Source organism: Leucoraja erinacea, chromosome 31 (assembly GCF_028641065.1).
Source record: "Leucoraja erinacea ecotype New England chromosome 31, Leri_hhj_1, whole genome shotgun sequence".
NCBI classification, from domain to species: Eukaryota; Metazoa; Chordata; class Chondrichthyes; order Rajiformes; family Rajidae; genus Leucoraja; species Leucoraja erinaceus.
Window position 1 is genome coordinate 2938739 of NC_073407.1, and position 18417 is coordinate 2957155.

Below are 18417 nucleotides of genomic sequence, written 5' to 3' on the forward strand. Positions count from 1 at the left end.
TGTAGGCAGAGGAGATTAGGTTAATTTGGTGTAATGTTCGACATGCAAATTGCGGGCAGAAGGGCCTGTTCCTGTACTGCACTATGTTCTATGTTGTATTCTCTTAGTAAGCGTGAAGAACCATACGTCATATGCTTGAGGCGTACTGCAAGTTCACAGGCTCAACGTTGAGCTTAGAATTTCTGGTAATTAACATTTCTCAATTTTCATAGAATCAGAGAAGCGAACAGCAGTGAAATAGGCCATGTCAACCTTCCTGTGTTGTGATGAGCTGAACTGTACACATTCGTCTTAAGAGCAGTCTAACATGAACGTGATTGCAACTTGACATCCCAAATCTTATGCTTAATGTTGCAGAGTTGTGGAAGTAGCCCAGTCCATCACACATACCAGACTACATGCTATTGACTGCATCTACACTTTACACTGCCTCACCAAAGCACCCAGTATAATCAAAGACCTTTCCCATCCCAGTCATTCCTCCTCCTCCTTGTTCCTGTCAGGCAGAGGATACAGAAACTTGAAAGCGTGTACCACCAGAATCAGGAACACCTCCTTCCCCTCTGTTATCAGGCTTCTGAACGTTCTTTCCGAAGGGTGGGAGCGTACAATCCGATTTCCCCAACCTACCTTGTGGCGGACTGTCGCACTACAATGCTGAGAACTATATTTTGCACTCTGCGTGTTCCGGGGAGTTGCACAGGCCCGATCCAGCTGCCGAATAACCGCGGCGCCAACGACCGGAGCGACGGCTGACAACCGGAACACGCCCAGGTAGGCCTGACTCGTCTCACAGGCCGCCCAGCAACCTGCGGAGAAGCCGGGCGGCGAGGCCTGTCTGGGCCGAAGGAGCCTAAGCAGCAGCAGCGATGGCAACCTCAACGGCGGCAGCTTGAGACTCGACGGCAACGGGATCGTCGGCGGTGGTGGGGCGTCGACTGCAACGGGGGCCACGGCGGCAACAGAGCATCGGCGGTGGCAGCAGGAAACTCGGTGCCGTGGTGGAGCGTGGGGGGGGGGGGAGACAATGGGGACCCGGCGTGGGGGGACCGCCTTGAGGGACGGTGGGTGAACAAAGGGACCCGGTGTGGTGGTGGGGGGGGGTGGAGAAGCACTGTAGTTTTAGAATCCTCTGTCAAGAGGATAAGTCTGTTCGTTTGTTCATGTGTTCTGGTGAAGGCGCTGTGCACACGGCAGCCAGACAACAGTCGCTTGTTATTTTATTTTTTACTTTTAATTTCGAGTTTTCGTGTACCTTATGTGTTGTGACTGTCAGCAGACCAATAAACCTCCGGGGATGAAGAAAGTTTATTGTATCGTTTCGTATCTTTCTCTTTGCTCTCCCTTTTGTACTTGAGTGTGGCTTGATTGTATTCATGTATAGTATGATTGATTGGGATTGCATGCAAACAATGGCGTTTCACTATACCCTGGTAATAAACATAAACAACCTCCTAAATTTACTTTGCACCCTTTCCAGTTTAATTACATCCTTCCTGTCGCAGGATGCCAGAACTGTACCAACACGATGTACAGCTGTAACTTTCCAACTCCTGTACTCAATAACAAAGCACAGGGAATGGATAGGTGACGTTTTGGGTCGGGGTCCATTTTCCCAACCCGAAACGTCGGCAGCACATTTCCTCCACAGATGCTGCCTGATCCGGTGAGTACCTCCAGCATTTCGTGTTGTGTAAGATTCCGACATCTACAATTAAATTGGTGAGACATGATTCCCCACGCACAAAGCCATGCTGATCATCCGTAATCAGTCCTTACCTTAATAACTTTACGTAATCCCCTTCAATAACTTACCCAAGACTGATGTTAGGTTCCTTGCACTCTTTCTTGAAAATTGGCACCCCTGCAGCCTTTCAGTACTTCACCCTTCAACTCTCAAAATTTGCTGGATTTAAAACATTTTATCTACATTTTGTTGGCTGTGGTAAAATGTCAATGATTCTGAGTCGTGAATTGTGTATCTGATTCCACGACATTGCCTGACCTGCTGAACATTTCCAGCATTTTAGTTTACTTTGGAATTTAACACCTGCAGTATTTTGCTTTGGAATTAAAACTTAAAAATCAGGTAAAAATGTAAATTCTGTCTTAAATAGAAGAATATAGTAATTTGTTTAGAATCATAGTATGATTTTTACTTTGTCGGTGTTATTTTGATTATTTGGTACATTGAAATTCTTTGTGTTGCATACAATACACAAGTCTACAAAGAGTATAGGGCCTGGACAAAGTTACAAAAAGTATAAAATGTAGTCCCAAGGGTCCCTTTCCCGTCTCCCCTTCCCCGTTGGGTCCCTCTTTGTTCTCTCAGGGGCCCCCCTATGTTGGTCCCTCTCTGTTCATGATGTAGGTATGTTGCAACGAGTACCTGCAGCGTCGCTGAAAATCTGTCCCAGCCCGTTTTGGCGCCGTTTAGAGGGGGGCGGGTTTAAAACGCGATTTTCCCTAGGCTGTTCAAATCGAGGATGTTCAGCCTAGTTAATTATTAACGAAAAATCGCTGGAAGATTCTGTCGCTTTAGCTATTATTACTTTTAAGGGCTTTATCTAATTGTTATAGTAGTTTAAAAATTAACCTCTAAACCCCTGACCGCCAGCAACGGGCCAGATCTCATACAGGGGACAACAGGAGATGGGCTGTTTATTTTTACATTAAAAAGGGCTTCTTAAAATCCCTTTATACAAAGTTTAATGCTGCGAGTAGCTAATTTGGGCCCATTATATCCCGCAGTATTTGTCTGGGCATTTGAGGGCACAAATCTACCGCAATGTGAACGTTCTAAACCAGCGCGTTCACAGGAACCCACTAGAAAACTGATTTAAATGGACTTTAATTTACAGCAATTGAACACTAAATTTCTTCCATTTGGCCTATAAATTAATGTAAATGAGATTTAAAAATCATGTTTTATTGTGAATTATTTGTGAATATTATTTGGACACTTAGGCTATTTAAAAATGTTAATCATTTATTAAGAAATGGATAGATGTTTAGATCTAGTAATTGAAGTTTGAAATTAGTTACAATTGGGTAACTAACTAATTATATGCTTTAATTTCAGGTTATCCAAGTAAGATTATTTTATATTTGTTTCAGAATGGTTCAATCTATGATAACTGAAAATTTCATTCAGTTCTCTTAATTTTTAGGAAAGTTATGTGCTTTTGACTGTCCACGATCACAGCTTTTTTGTTATGTCCATAGAAAATCAATAGGGAACAAGATGCTAATTTCCGAGTATGAAAATGGCCATAACTTTTTAAATACTTGAGATATGAAAGTGAATTAGGTGTCAAATTAAACTTCTGTTTATGCTTTATCTGATGGGATAAATTGCAGACTTGATTTTTAAAATCTCAAAATTTTGTAACATTGCTACATGATGGTCCCGCAAAGCCGGATCCCTCTTTGTTCATGATGGTCCCCCCACGCCGGCTCTCCGGCCTACCTCTCTCTCGGACGCCCACCCCACTCTCTCTCGAATGGCCCCCTCTCTCTCGGACGGCCCTACTGGTTTGGCCGCCAAGCCTGTCCTTGCCGCTTGTTCTCAGTTGTCAGCGGGCCGAGTCTGGTCCTGATCGGCTCCGCGGCCACAACAACTCCACCACGGCTGCACAGCACTCGCCGGGTGCCCCCATCCGCGCTGCTGCTGTACCCTGATCCCACTTTGTCTTTTAACAGTTACATGAATGGTGAATTTCTTTGAATTTACATATCCCTTCAACTTTCCTAAATGCTGAACAGAATTTCTAGTTACATTATTAATTCATTGCTGCTACTTCTGCAAAATACCAGGAGTATTGCACATTTTTATCGCAGCTTCTCAGTACAGGCTCCTGTTTTCTTTGCGGTATTTGACCAGGAATGGAGACCAGTGCTTTTGCCCCACAATATCGAGAGACTGCTGCTTACAAAAAAGCCTTTTACCTTGAGTGAAAACCCTTCGAGCAGTGTTTGGAAACTTAAAAAAAGTTTCTTAATGCAGTAATTTGTAGAGAAGTCCAGATAGCAATTTGTTGTAGTCTCTTTGGGCTAAACTGAACATGATAATTACAATTCCGTTCATATTTCAGCTGAAATGGTGTTTGGTGGGTACGAAAATGTAATTTTTATTTTAATCAGCTCATTATCAAGAAACGCCCTGAGATAATGCTGATTTACTCTGTGAACTGGGAGCACATTTCTACTTAATATCCTGCTGTTCCGAATGTTAGTTAATTATTTTTGCCTTTTTATATGAGTGTATGTCTGGTGCCTAAGGAGAGGTATCATTTATTTTGAATGTGTATATGATCATTCTAGCAAAGTGGGAGCTTCAAACCCCAGGTTGAATTTACAACAGAGGAAGTAACAACATTTAATATCCTTGACAACTGATGCATTGTTCAAATAAGATACAAATATACACATTTTTGAATGGAAGGGGCAAAATCCCTCTGGAAGTTTGCATTTATAATTGGAATCTTTCAGTTCAAGAAGTATCTTAATTAATTTTGTTTCCAATGGCTCCATTTTTACATGAGAGCAATGATTTGTCAAATCGGTGGTGGAAGTCCCATTATTTCCTTAAGTGGAGGCGTGCAGAAATCTGTGGTAGTTGAGGCATGCTGCCAAATCTTTACATTGTAAAAACATCGTCTCTGGTTAGATCAGCAACCTCTAGTTTTCCACAGCCGTTTACTGGATGGATTTAAACAATACATACTGTTTGGCAGAATTTTTCTTTCCTTAACAGTGCAGCTTTTTAAGGTACACCCAAACATAGCAGTGCCTTTTGTACTTCCTCTCTGCACTAGCAGTGAGCTTAATTTTGTTATTAATAACATTGATTTACAATATTCTTTCAGTCTCAACTATTGTTCCCTGAGGAAAGTACTAAATTGTGTAAAAAGTCAAGGGGGAAAAAGTGTTTCATTGCCGTTTGCATCATGAACTGTATAATGAAATTCTTACTTGCTGCAGGCCCGCCAATGCAATAACACAACATTAAATGTACCACAATCAATATTAAAATAAATTACTAATTAATGATACTAGGTAACCAATCCATAATCGTGCATATTAGATAACCAGACCTTATAGGGCATAGAAATACATTTATTTTGTATTTGGGTCAGAGGGAGCATAATGCAGTGATAGCACCTCTCCAGCATGAGCAATGGGCAGGCCAGGCATGTGCTTGGGTGCTGTGCTGTGCTGCCCGGTTGAGTGCAACTCCAACAAAAGTTAAGAAGCTTGGCCCCATTAGATCCACCTCTCAAAACATTCACTCCCTCTGACAAAGGCTGCAGTCTGTGCTGTCAACAAGATGCACGACTGTTGCTCACATGAACTGCTCCAGCACAGCTCCTCAAACCATCCTGTACCATCGAAGAAGACAGCAGTATCATGGGAGCGGTATCACCAGCAACAACAGATCTTTCAAATCGCATGCTTTACTGGCTTGGAAATGTTCCTTGGACCATTCCTTCACCACCAGATCTAAATCCTGCAACCTCGTATTCATTAACATGGTGGTTGTACAATCACTAGAAATACTACAGTGAATTGTGAAGGCAGCTCACCAACCTACCCAAGGGCAAAGATGGAAGGAAATGCTCGCCTCTCAGTTGTGTCCTTCCCTACAAATGATTTTTTTTAAAGTATACATAAGAGGACGGCAGAGTTGTGCAGTTAGTAGAGGTGCTGCCTCACAGTGCCAGAGACCCCGGTTTGATCCTGACCTTGAGTGCTGTCTGTATGGAGTTTACATGTTCTCCCTATGACCGCATGGGTTCCTCTGGTGCTCTGGTTTCTTCCCACACCCCAAAGACGTGCAGATTTTATAAGTTAATTGGTGCTGTAATTTGTCCCCAGTGTATAGGGAGTGGATGTGAACTAACATAGAACTAGGGTGACCGATGGTCGGTGTGGACATGATGGGCCGAAGGGCCTGTTTCCAAGCTGTTGAAACTCTAATGCCAACAATTAAATACATTTCCTATTTAAATCCAGTTTGTTACTTGCCAGATGATCATATCTGTTACAATATCACATTATTGGATTACGTGATGTAATATGGTTGAAGAAAGTTAGTTTTATGTATGGATTCCTACTTGCTTCCAAATTATCATCTTATTTCCCTTTGTCACCAGCTCACCACTTCCCTCCCTCACGCCTTCCCCCCTGCAGTGGTATTATCAGCACCCATGAAAATGATCAGGCCAGCCCACACCACTGTGTTCGTGACAGGCCCCAAGGGAGAAATGAGCTCCAGGCTAAATTACACTGAATATTCAGTGCATTAATCATTTTAAGGTTAGCTGTGAAGCTACTTACTAGGTGTATCTTGTTTCTTACTGTTGTCTCCATGTATATTACACGCTTGCAGATCATAATTAGTTTCCACATATATTAGCACTGCTTTACTGGATACATGCTAAATTCTATTTTTTTAAATGGAATTCATTCACTTTGGAATTGGGACCACATTTGAATTTTCCTTTAGTCCTTCCATCCTCAATGACAAATGGGTTAAATAGGATTAGTAACTTCATCATTGTTGAAAGCATTAGTGATGCAGTGGTGCTGGTTTCCGACAGGAACGGTGACGGACGCACCACACATCTCTGTCCTCCAGTTCCTGCGGACATCCGCCGCTGGAAGTATAGGATTTTGGTGTGTGTGCTTTATCATCATTCCTTACAATGCTGTGTACGACAGTGATCGCAACTTCTACTAAAGTGTGGATGGCCGTTGGCTCGCTAGAAGCTTATCCGCCCTTAGTAATTTGATGTGTAGTAATTGGCTTGAGAAGATAAACCACATAATTTTCACATATGGTACAGGTGCACAACCTTTTATCCGGATCCAAATAACAAAAACCTCCGAATAGTGGACATTTTTTCAGTCCTTGAAGAAAGGTCCTTGAAAACGTTCACCGAGGGCGGCCCGCAGAGGTGATAGCGGAACCTCCGGTCGGTCCTCGAAGAAAGGGGAACTAAATCCCCATTCATAAAAGAGAAGGTGAGGGTATATTGCGCGGGAAGGTTAATAATTGACAATATGCTGCTGCCTGCCCGCTGAGTTAAAAAGTTCCCACGGTAGACTCACGATACACAGTGTATCGTGAGTCTTGCGAGGGAACTTTTTAACTCAGCGGGCAGGGAGCAGCAGATTGTCGCTCCCTTCAGTTTCACCCCACCTACACCCCTCTGGTTCCCGGCCATGTGTGTGACCCCTTCCCTCCCCTCTCCAGCTCCCCGCTCATTGCACGGGCGCAGGGGCTTTGCACTGTCTTCACGTCGGCGATGCCAGCATACAGTGCCAGTCACCGGAGACGTCAGGACCAACGGGACACCGACCCCCAGGCCCACTGCAAGCACGGAGATCTCAGAGACCCACAGCCAGCAGCAGCCCAGCCCCGTTCCAACTCCAGAGGAAAACTGCAAACTGGCCGGAGACATCAGGACCACCAGAAGCCGCTCCCCGATGGGCCGCTAAGGCTACAAGTGGCAGTTCGCCCACAGCCCGAGCTGTGCCCCCTCATCGGGACACCGACCCCAGGCCCACTGCAAGCACGGAGATCCCAGATCAGCAACTCCAGCCCAGCCCCGCTCCAACTCCAGAGGAACACGCAGGAGCTGATGGTGTGCAAGGTACGTCTTGTTCTTGGGGTCGCGCAGCTCGGGCTGTGGGCGAACTGCAACTTGTCGCCGTAGCGGCCCATCAGGGAGCGGATTCCTCTGGAGTTGGAGGGGGAGGGGGGTATTGTGCTGTTTGATCGCCCCCTGCTATCCCAGGGACGGAGACAGGACGTTCACCGAGGGCGGCCCGCAGAGGTGACAGCGGAACCTCCGGTCAGTCCTCGAAGAAAGGGGAACTAAATCTCCATTCATAAAAGAGAAGGTGAGGGTACATTGCGCGGGAGAGTAGGAATCCTAAGACAAAGTTGAGTGAGCGTTCACCGAGGGTGGCCCGCAGAGGTGACAGCGGAACCTCCGGTCGGTCCTGGAAGAAAGGGGAACAAAATCCCCTTCATAAAAGAAAAGTGGAGGGTATATTGCCCGGGAGGGTATATCGCCTACCTGGAAGAAACCGGACATTTTTTCCAGGATGTCGTCTGCACACCAAAGCTCACCAAAGCTCACGTTTGGCGCTAAACATGGCACGCCAAAGCTCACGTTTGGTGCCAAACGCACGTCGCCTCTGCTGCACACGGATATAAGAGTGTGAAAATGTCGCCTTAGGCCGCCTAAGGGCATGTAGCCCCGCTAGGGTGACATGAGTGGGAGAGGTGATTCAATGCTGCGGTCACATTTACAAATTCAGGAATTCATTCAACACACTGCATTTCATACAGACATTTATTCTGCAAGAAAAAACTACATTGAAGACTCAAACTCGCGACCGAGGAACTGCCGGGATCAAGGCGCAAACTCGCGACCTTGCGGATATGAGCCGAGCACTCTACCACTGAGCCAGCCATTAAAATCTACGCTAAAAAAATTCCATTCCGAAGGCCGACAAATTCCGAATTAGGAAAAGTGTCTGGTCCCAAGGCTTTCGGATAAAAGGTTGTGCACCTGTAATAGTAAAAAAGTTGAAACTGTTTGCAAACATTGACCTTTGGCTAGAATTTGTGGCATGTTGAATTTAGTATGAAAAGTGAAATGAATATAAATTCAGATTAAATCCCTTAACAATTATAGAATCAATTGAAATTTGGGAATGCTGAGCAAAGAGATATTACCATCAGAGAACTCTTCACCAATGATCAAGATACCATCTATTTGACAGCAGAGGAGGATGTGGCTGAGAAATTGAATATGATATTAAAAAATAAATAAAGGGAAGATTGCAGTCAAGCAGATACACCCAATGTCTTCTGCGCCTCTGAGAGAAGTGGAAACAAAATGACATGCTGGCACAGCCGTTCATTCTTAGATATAGGATTTCCCTGGGCTTGTGGCACTCCATTAAGAACACTCAAGATGCACCACAGATGCATCATAAAAGTATACTGTCCGGTTGCATCACAGGTTGATGTGGGAACAACTCTGCCCTAGACTGCAAGAAATTACAGATTTGCAAATGGAGCCCGGTCTATCGTGCAAACCAGCCTCCCAGCATTGACTCTATCTACGCTTCATGCTGACTTAGAAAAGCAGCCAACACAATCAAGGATTTGTCCTATCTCGGTCATTCTTCCTTCTCCCTACTCCCGTCGAAGCTTGAAATGCACACCATCGGACTCAGGAACAGCATGTTCCCCTTTGTTGTCAGGCATCTGAACGATCCTTCCATAAGCTGGGCTATTGTCCGATTCACCTCTACCCCATTGCAGACTTTGTCTCTGGAACTACTATGCTACAATGCTGAGAACTATAATTCTGCACTTTATATATAAAACAAAGCTTTTCACTGTACCTCGGTACACATGACAATAATTAACCTAGACCTACCTCAATCCCAACCCCTTGAGGCATTGATGACGTAACGTGTCGGACGACGGTAATTAATGGCGTCCAAAAGCAAAATACTGCATATGCTGGAGATCTGAAAGAAACGCAGAAACAGATGGGAATACTCAGGTCCAGCAGCATCTCTGGAGAGAGTTAATGTTTCATGGGAATGACCATTTGGAATGTCTATTTAGTCATAACATGTTGATATAACTGTGTGCAGTTATGCAAGAAGCAGATTAGATAAAGACATGCTTGATTGGGACTATCAAACTGCAGGAAGGAAAATGGCACAAAAAAAGCAAGATTAAAAACCAAGCTGTGGTGGCCAAAATGGTATCAAAAGGTTAGGAAATGTTTTGGATTGAATATGTACGAAGTGAAGGATAATAAAGAGACTTTCTAATTTATTTACAGTAAGATGGTACAGATTGATATAAGAGACACGAAATGGAATAGAATATGGCAACAAAACACACGCAACAAAAATGCTGAAGAAGTTGGTATCGTTAAAGTGTTTACTTGGGAAAAGTCTGGTAATGGACCTGTCCCACTTAGGCGACTGCAGGAGACTCTGCAGTCGCCACATGTTCGTGAGTGGTTGCTGGGGAGTCACCTCCATGGTCGTGAGGAGTTCCCGCATTCTGGGATCAAGTCGCGGCCTCATTATGGTCGCCGCAAAATTAGCCACCATGGAGAGTAGCGAGAATTCTCGTGCCATAGGTGGGTCGCCAGGAGATCCTAGTGGGTTGCCAGGAGGTTGTAGGTTCTCATAGGTTGTAGCCGGTGCTGACCGGTGAATTTCATTGGCTCATTGGGTGAAAAAAAAAGGTAAGCAGTAGTTTTCAGAACCAAGGATCACCAACCGGTAATGTTAATGTCTGCCGAGCTTCACAGCCGTGTATCTCTGGCTTCTTAAAAGTTGTCTCCACTCCTTCTCCCCTCTCTCCCCCTCCCCCTTCCCCCCCCCTCTTTTAAAGGACTTACGTGACCCTTCCCGTACACTGTGCTTTCACCGTCTTAATTACAGCGCCAACCTTCCTGTTCATTGCGGTGTGTGTCTGTATCACATTGGATTTGTATCGTGTGTGAATTTCACTCAGACAGCGATCCCCCCGCTTCCCGTGTCCCCCGCCTGCATAATGGGCTGGTGAACGAAGCGATGTGTGTGTCACACACGGCCGCCTGAAAAATCGCCTAAGTGGGACAGGCCCAACTCTTGTCATCTGGAAAGGGAACTAAAATACATTTGAGATAAAACATGAGTTTATTTGCATTAATGCCCACCTGTTTCCTGAGCAAACTTTGGGAAAATAAATCTCGGGTTAGAGAGGATGCATCTAAAGGTCCTTGAGAATATTGGAGACCTCCAGCGCACACTCAGCGAAAATCACTGGATGTTTATAAGGTGCCTCGAGCTTGGATAAAGGCAGGTGAGACACCTTTTTAAAGCTGCAGAATGCCCAAGAAGCTCAAATTAAAAAATGTTTGTGGAACAGCAGCAGCAGAGAAACCAAATGAATATGAGGTGCCTTTATCAGAGCACCCGTGGTCAGTCTGCAGGGGTAACTGACAGAACTCTGTTGCCATCTGCTCTAATTCTCACTCCCACTCCCACTCTGACCTGCCTTCTGGGGCCTCCTGTATTCTTTCTTGGATCCACTCATCTTCTGCCTGACCCCATCACATCCTCCCATCTAAATAATCAATGTCTACAACTTCAGGTAACTCACTTCCTCTGTTTGTATTATTATGGGCCTGTCCCACTTCAGGCAACTCGTTTGTCGCTACATGTTCGCCGGTGGTCGCCGGGATTAGTCTCCTCATTGGTCGCCGGGATTAGTCTCCTCATTGGTCGCCGGTCGCCGGGATTAGTCTCCTCATTGGTCGCCGGGATTAGTCTCCTCATTGGTCGCCGGGATTAGTCTCCTCATTGGTCGCCGGGATTAGTCTCCTCATTGGTCGCCGGGATTAGTCTCCTCATTGGTCGCCGGGATTAGTCTCCTCATTGGTCGCCGGGATTAGTCTCCTCATTGGTCGCTGGGATTAGTCACCTCAGTCGCTCAAAAAGTTGTAGCGATTTCTGGTCGCCGCTAAATTTTCAACATGTTGAAAGATTTTTGGCGACAGTGGGTTTGACGCCAATGAGCGCAGCTTGACTTCTCCTGATGTAGGTGCTGTCGTAGGTTATCGCCAGGGTGACGTAGGTTGTCGGCGGTTTTTCGGCGACCTGCTATGACTATGACGGTCGCCGGCAGTTGCCTAAAAAATCGGCAAGTGGGACAGGCCCGTAGTTGGTGTTTCAGATGCGGCACTGATTCACCCAGTTTTTGTCCAGTAGACAGACACAAAAAGCTGGAGTAACTCAGCCGGACAGGCAGCATCTCTGGAAAGAAGGAATGGGTGACGTTTTGAGTCGAGACGTTTTCTTCAGACCAGTAGCACACTCTGACCTGCTTGAATGTCCTACAGTCCTCCATTTTGCATATCTAATGTCCATTTGTATTGTTACTCTCTAATTGCCCTCAGGCTTTCTATTCCCTCTTTCTCTAATTGTCTTTGTTAAACCCATGAACTGGAAAACTTCTACCATCCTGGCCTCGCCTATCACATGTTTGACCAGTCCATCTCCTCCACACCCCCAAATTTCTGTTTAAAATTAACGTGTTCTCTCTTTCCCGATTGTAATGTAGGTTCTTTGATGTGAAGCGGTAACTGTTTCTCTTTCCATCGAGACTGCTGTGTGTTTCTCTCATTTTCTGTTTTTATTTAAGGATATAATATAATTGTGTTTGAAGCACTTTGTGACCAACAAAATACCTTTATTCCATTTGGTCACTGTTGTAACGTAGTAAATGTTATTGCCGCTGCAGTCTCATCACCCCATTACAGGAAGGATGTGAAGGTTTTGGAAAAGGTGCAGATCAGGGTTTACCAAAATGTTGCCAGGATTGGGAGGGTATTAACCACAGGGAGAGGTTCGTCAGACGTGGATTGTTTTCTCTGGAACGCTGGAGGTTGTGGGGAAATCTGACAACTTTGTAAAAATAATGACAGGTATAGATCGGGTAAACATTCAGAGCCCTTTTCCCAGGATGGAAAAATCAAGTTGGCCGAGTGGACAGAGCTACGGGAGAAGGAGGCGGCAGTGACAGTCGAGCGGGGAGCGGACTAAGCAACGGCCGGCAGGAAGCAGCAGCAGCAGGTGGGAGCGCAGGGAGCCCCATGTCTTTTGTTGATGGCAGCGGCCCAAATAAAGCGCTGTCCCCAAGGGCTACAACGTGAGATCCAACAACAACTGTGTCAGCCAAACTGTGTAGTGGTTGATGAATGACTTGCTGGTATACCTTGCCAGTCGGGGGTGCTGTCGGAAGCCGGGGCTGTAAATGGCCGGGAAGGCAGTGCGAGGCAAGAGTGGCATCGGCAGGTCCGTCCGCTATAACCAAAATCCATTCTAAAATGGATCGTTTACTGTATTTGAGAAATGCAGAATTCTGCAGAATTGGTGGGAAAATACCAGGAGGTTGTTTCCACCAAATGTAACAAGTAGAGCTGAGGTGTAAGCCATGTCAAACTGAAAAAGTATTTCTTTCAAATCGTAAATCTGTGGCATTCATTTCAGGCCTATGTACATTCAGTAGTTATGGGTATTCAATGGATTTATGTGTACCAAGGGCATCACAATGTGGAGTGTGGGTACCAAAGTGGACCTGCAGGAGCAGGCCTGATGTAATTGAATGTTTTAGCAATCTCAAGGGACTGCATTACATTTTTTCCTCCATACGTTCTTCTGGTTATTACATTCTGAAAAGATAATGTACTGAATACCTTCACCCCTCACCATAGACAGCATATGGTCAGCTGCAAAATGAGAAGTTGTCAGAAACTAAGTTGTCATGAATTATGCTGGGCAAGTGTTCAGTTCATTAGTTTTTCCAACGTGCACAATTTCAATCCCTGTAAGGCAGATGTTAATCAGGAAATGTAAATTATGTTACAATTCCAATTGAAGGTGTTTGAAACCAAGGAGTTTGAAAAGATAGGCACTAATGAGTCTAGTGAGAAGTTAAAGAAGAATGTCTTTCAGTGAAGAATGTGGTGATGAAGTTGCATTTGCCAGTCACTACATGTTGTGGATGAGATAAATGATGTGAATGCACTAAATGGACAAACGGAGCTAGAACACTGGAAAGAAGGGAGATGATGTCAACAGAGTGAGACAAAACAAGGTTTATGAGTGCATAAACATTGACGTGCATCAGTTGGGCTTGAATGGCCTGCTTCTACGATGTAAAATTCTGTGAAATATTGATGGCAAACATGACAGAATCAAAAGCAGTTGCAGATTGCCATTCCGTGGTAGATTTGTTTCCAATTATATTTGCATTCAAGGGCATTGTTTCAAAGTATAAATAGCTCCTTCAGTTAATGTTAATGTACTTGTGCTTTACTGTTTTAATATTTGCCAAATGTTTTATTTAATCATAAATAAATACAATAGATGTTTCTCTCAGTTACCTGATTATAAAATTTAATAACTGAAATGAGTGGTGAGAGGAATGAAGGAAGACCATTAAATCCATAAGCAGTGTATTGCCCGGATGGTAATTGCTAAATCTCAGGTCACCCAGGGTGATTTACCAATGACAGCTCCGGTCCTGTAGGAAATGTTATCTGTCTGTTAGAAGCACTGTGAAATCTTTTAGATGGAAAATAGTATTATACACCGACAAATGAAACACCGGCCTCTAAACGCAACCAACTCCCTCTTGCAAAATCTATTTGACAATATTAGCTCTGTAAAAGAATATTTAGGACAAGTAACATCTGCTTGGGGCCTACAATCATGAGAAACTGTCCAGATAGTAAATTGAATGAAACAATCATAAATTAAAAGACGGACAACGTGTGCCGGTTTGAGAAAAATAAACAGCTATGCTGGTAGGAAAAAAACTATCCTGGTGACCACATTACGAATGATTTCCCTCTGGAGAGCTGTTGATTACATGCACAGCTGAGTTTTATTTTGAAATACTGGCAATTATTTCTGACTATTTTCCATCCTGTGTTGAGGTTGGGCATTAATTGGTTCTCCTGTGTACAAAGCAAATGATTTATTATTCTTCCACTTTATATTGCAACCATAAACTAAAGTCTCTTTGATTTTGTGATATGTGAAATTAGAGTTCTAGTGCAATGCACCATTGAACCACAGTCATGATTATTGACACACATTACCAATCTCAGTATTGTCAACTTGCAATGGCATTGGATCACAAATAATGTCTCTGTAAAGAACCAAGCATTGTCACAGTATTACACAAAATGCTGGAGTAACTCAGCGGGTCAGGCGGCATCTCTGGAGATAAGGAATAGGTGATGTTTCAGGTCAGATCCTTCAGATTGAGAGATTGTCACAGTATTCTTGTATATCTCTTAAACTGAACTAAGGAGCATCAAAAACGTATACAAAAACAGGGATGTAATGCTGAGGCTCTATAAGGCACTGGTAAAGCCGCATTTGGAATATTGTGGGCAATTTTATGCACCATATCTGAGGAGGGATGTACTGGCTCTGGAGAAGGTCCAGAGGAGGTTGACAAGAATGTTCCCAGGAATTAATAGGTTAACCTATGATGCGCGTTTGTCGGCACTGGGCCTCCACTAACTGGAGTTTAGAAAAATGAGGGGGGGGAAACCTCATTGAAACATACAGAATAGTGAAAGGCTTGGATAGAGTGGATGTGGAGAGGATGTTTCCACTAGTGGGAGAGTATAGGAAGGACGCGAGGTCATACCTTGAGAATTAAAGGATGTTATTTTAGGAAGGAGATGAAGAGAAATGTCTTTAGGTTCACCAGAGGGTGGGGAATATGTGGAATTCATTGCCACAGAAGGCTGTAGAGGTCAAGTCGGTGGATATTTTTAAGGCAGAGATAGATCGTTGATTTTTGATTAGTACAGGTGTCAGAGGTTACGGGGAGAAGGCAGGAAAATGGGGTTAGGAGGAAGAGATAGATCAGCCATGATTGAATGGCGGAGCAGACTTGATGGGCCAAATGGCCTAATTCTACACCTATCACTTATGACCTTATGACCAATGTCTCCCCTTTACTATGGTTGAGTATATTAAAAGGTTGTGGCTCCCAGTCCCACTCCTTAGGATAGAAATCTAGCCTCAACTTCCAAACTGCACTACCAGAATTGCCTTATTTTAAACAACACTAAATCAAGGCTCCATTCTGTCCTCAGAGAATTGACATAATATTCAATGGTATTATCTCAAAGATGAGCAAAGGGGTTATTCCTGATGTCCTGGTTAATATTTATCCATTAAATAAGATCACTAATACAGATCATCTAATGATTATCAGATTCCCACTCATAAGAACTTATTATTTGCAATTTAGTTGGCATATTTTTCAATGTCTATATGCAGAGTCATTCAGAGTCCTTCAAAGTTTTAGACAAGTTTGACAGGCAGCTAAACAGGACACAACCTAACCAGCTGTCACACATAGTTTATGCTGTTTGGTTATTGCAATGTAATCCAGGATAGACCTCTTAATGTCTCATGTTGCACTAAAGAATCAGGATGCGTTTGTGCACATTCATCAAGCTGCCAAATTGGAATGAGACCAATGTAGGTGGGATAGTCGGTGGGGGCGCTGCGAGCCGGCAGCCCTGCCAACAGCGTGTTTTTTTCTACTTTTTTTGTTTTTTTAGTGCGACTCAATGTGTGTTTTTAATGTTTCTCAGCGTGTCTTGTGTGGGGGGTGATATGGGGGGGGTAAGGGGGAAACCGCTTTGGTCGCCTCCTCCAGGGAGAGGCGACTTTTTCCATGGCCTAATATCGAGGATCAGTGGGGTCTTTCCTGGAGACGCGCCCGGGGCTTCAGCTGCGGGCTCAGCGAGGACTCTTTTGTCGCGGAGCGGGCGAGCCCTCGCCGGGGGTCGCTGGAGGGGAGCGTTCCGTTCGCTGGCCCGCGGCAGCCTGAAGCTGCGGTTTGCGGAGCTCCAGCTGGCGCGGAGTCCGGAGCCTGGGATCCCTCGTTGGAGACCCGGGCGGAGAAGAGCTCCGACCACCGGCCCGCGGGCACGGCGGGGACTTACCATCCTGAGATAGATCCCTCACTGGGGATACCTGGAGGGGAACTCTTACCGCAGGCACTGGTGCTTCTGGCTGCGGCGCGGCGGGGACGTTAAATCTTTGACCGCCGGCCTGCGGCCCTACACCATCTTGAAGCCATGTCCGGTGGGGAGGCACTGATTCAAGACATACCTGGACTTGCCTTGTCTGAACATCTGGACGCCCGCATCGGCGACTGCGGAGGGTTGTGGTCACGACCACAGGGGAAAATGGAGGAAGACTGACCAATCTTTGTGCCTTCCACCATAGTGATGAATGCTGTAGTGGATGTTTGTGTTAAATTTTTATTGTGTGTTGTGTGTTCTTTTTTTATTGTACGGCTGCTGGCAAATTCATTTTGCTGCACTTTATGTGCATGTGACGAATAAAACTTGACTAAAGCCCTGTCCCATGGTACGAGTTAATTCCAAGAGCTCTCCCGCGTTAAAAAAAAATCAAACTCGTGGTAAGCACGGAGAATGAACGTAGCAGGTACGTCGGAGCTCGGGGACGTCTCTTAGCGGCTCGTAACGTTAACGGCAGGTACTCGGGAAGACTCCCTAACGGCAGGTAAGCACGGGAAGACTCGTGAAGATGTTTCAATATGTTGAAAAATGTCCACGAGAGCCCCGAGTACTGACGAGTGGCCATTATCGTAAATCTCTGAGTTCGAATCAGGGCAAACTCGGGAGAGCTCTTGGAATGAATGCCGTGGGACAGGGCTATTAGTGTAGAGGCCTGTGAGTGCTTGCCAGGAAATCGGATTTTTGTATCTGTTGATGTAAATATTCACAAAAGCTATTCTAGCTACTTTGTGTAAACATTGTAACTTTAAAATGCCTCTTAAAGGATCCAGTTTTAACTTGGAATCAGATTTGTTTGCCATTCCTGTTTAATCTATGGAACTGTGGACATGTATTACCAGGCATGACATTCAAGGAAGTTTTTACAAAGAGCAAACTGTTAAAATCGTTGCAGGCATATTGCACTCCTGGTGTTTGCAGGGCTGTTACTTAGATTTCTCTGGTTGCATTATTTAATGTAGAGACACAGCATGGAAACAGGCCCTTTGGACCAATCCCATCCTACACGCGAGGGGCAATTTACAGAAGGCAATTTACCTACGAACCGGCACATCTGAGGGATGTAGGAGGAAACTGGAGCATCAGAGGAAACCCATGCAATCAGAGGGAGAATATGCAAACTCCACCCAGACAGCACCCAAGGTCAGGATCGAACCCAGGTGGCTGGCACTGCGTGACAGCAGCTCTACCACTGTGCCACTCCTTGTGGGAAGCAAATTTCTGCAAAAATGGCATATTTATTAATTAACAGTGCCATGCAGATGATGTGTACACAGCAGTGTTTTTTTTCTCTTATAAACGCAAGATTATACTTTCACTTGGAGGTCTGGAAGGAAGTTGTTAAGCAATCTGGCATATTTGTTTAATTTATTTGTATATTTAATGGAACCAGGAAGAAATTTCTTTCTGAGCAGTTGGCATTTTCCACTCCCTGTGGTTCAGTAATTACCTTATTACAGAACTCCCAATGTAGTTAAAAATAAACAAATAGCATTTTTAACAAATTAGTAATAAAAGGAATGTTTTTGAAGCCATGTGAAGGACATTTTGAAAGGTACTCAAATACCCGGATATTTCATGTAAAATGAACTCGTGTGCTGCTGTTTCTAAGGCTGTTTAACAACTGTTTGGTACTCAAGGTCTGGCAAAATTATACAGAATTAATCCACTGAGTGCAGCGAGTGGTCTAATGTTATTTATGGAATTTATATATTTTCACCCATTCACTTCAGCATGAAGA

The 18417-nt window shown here is 44.5% G+C and overlaps 1 protein-coding gene across 7 annotated transcripts in view; it reads left to right on the forward strand.

The window, feature by feature from the left end:
• Positions 1-18417, forward strand: part of LOC129711830 (disabled homolog 2-interacting protein-like) — a 625376-nt gene that overhangs the window by 443126 nt on the left and 163833 nt on the right. The gene's annotated exons all lie outside the window — the stretch shown is intronic.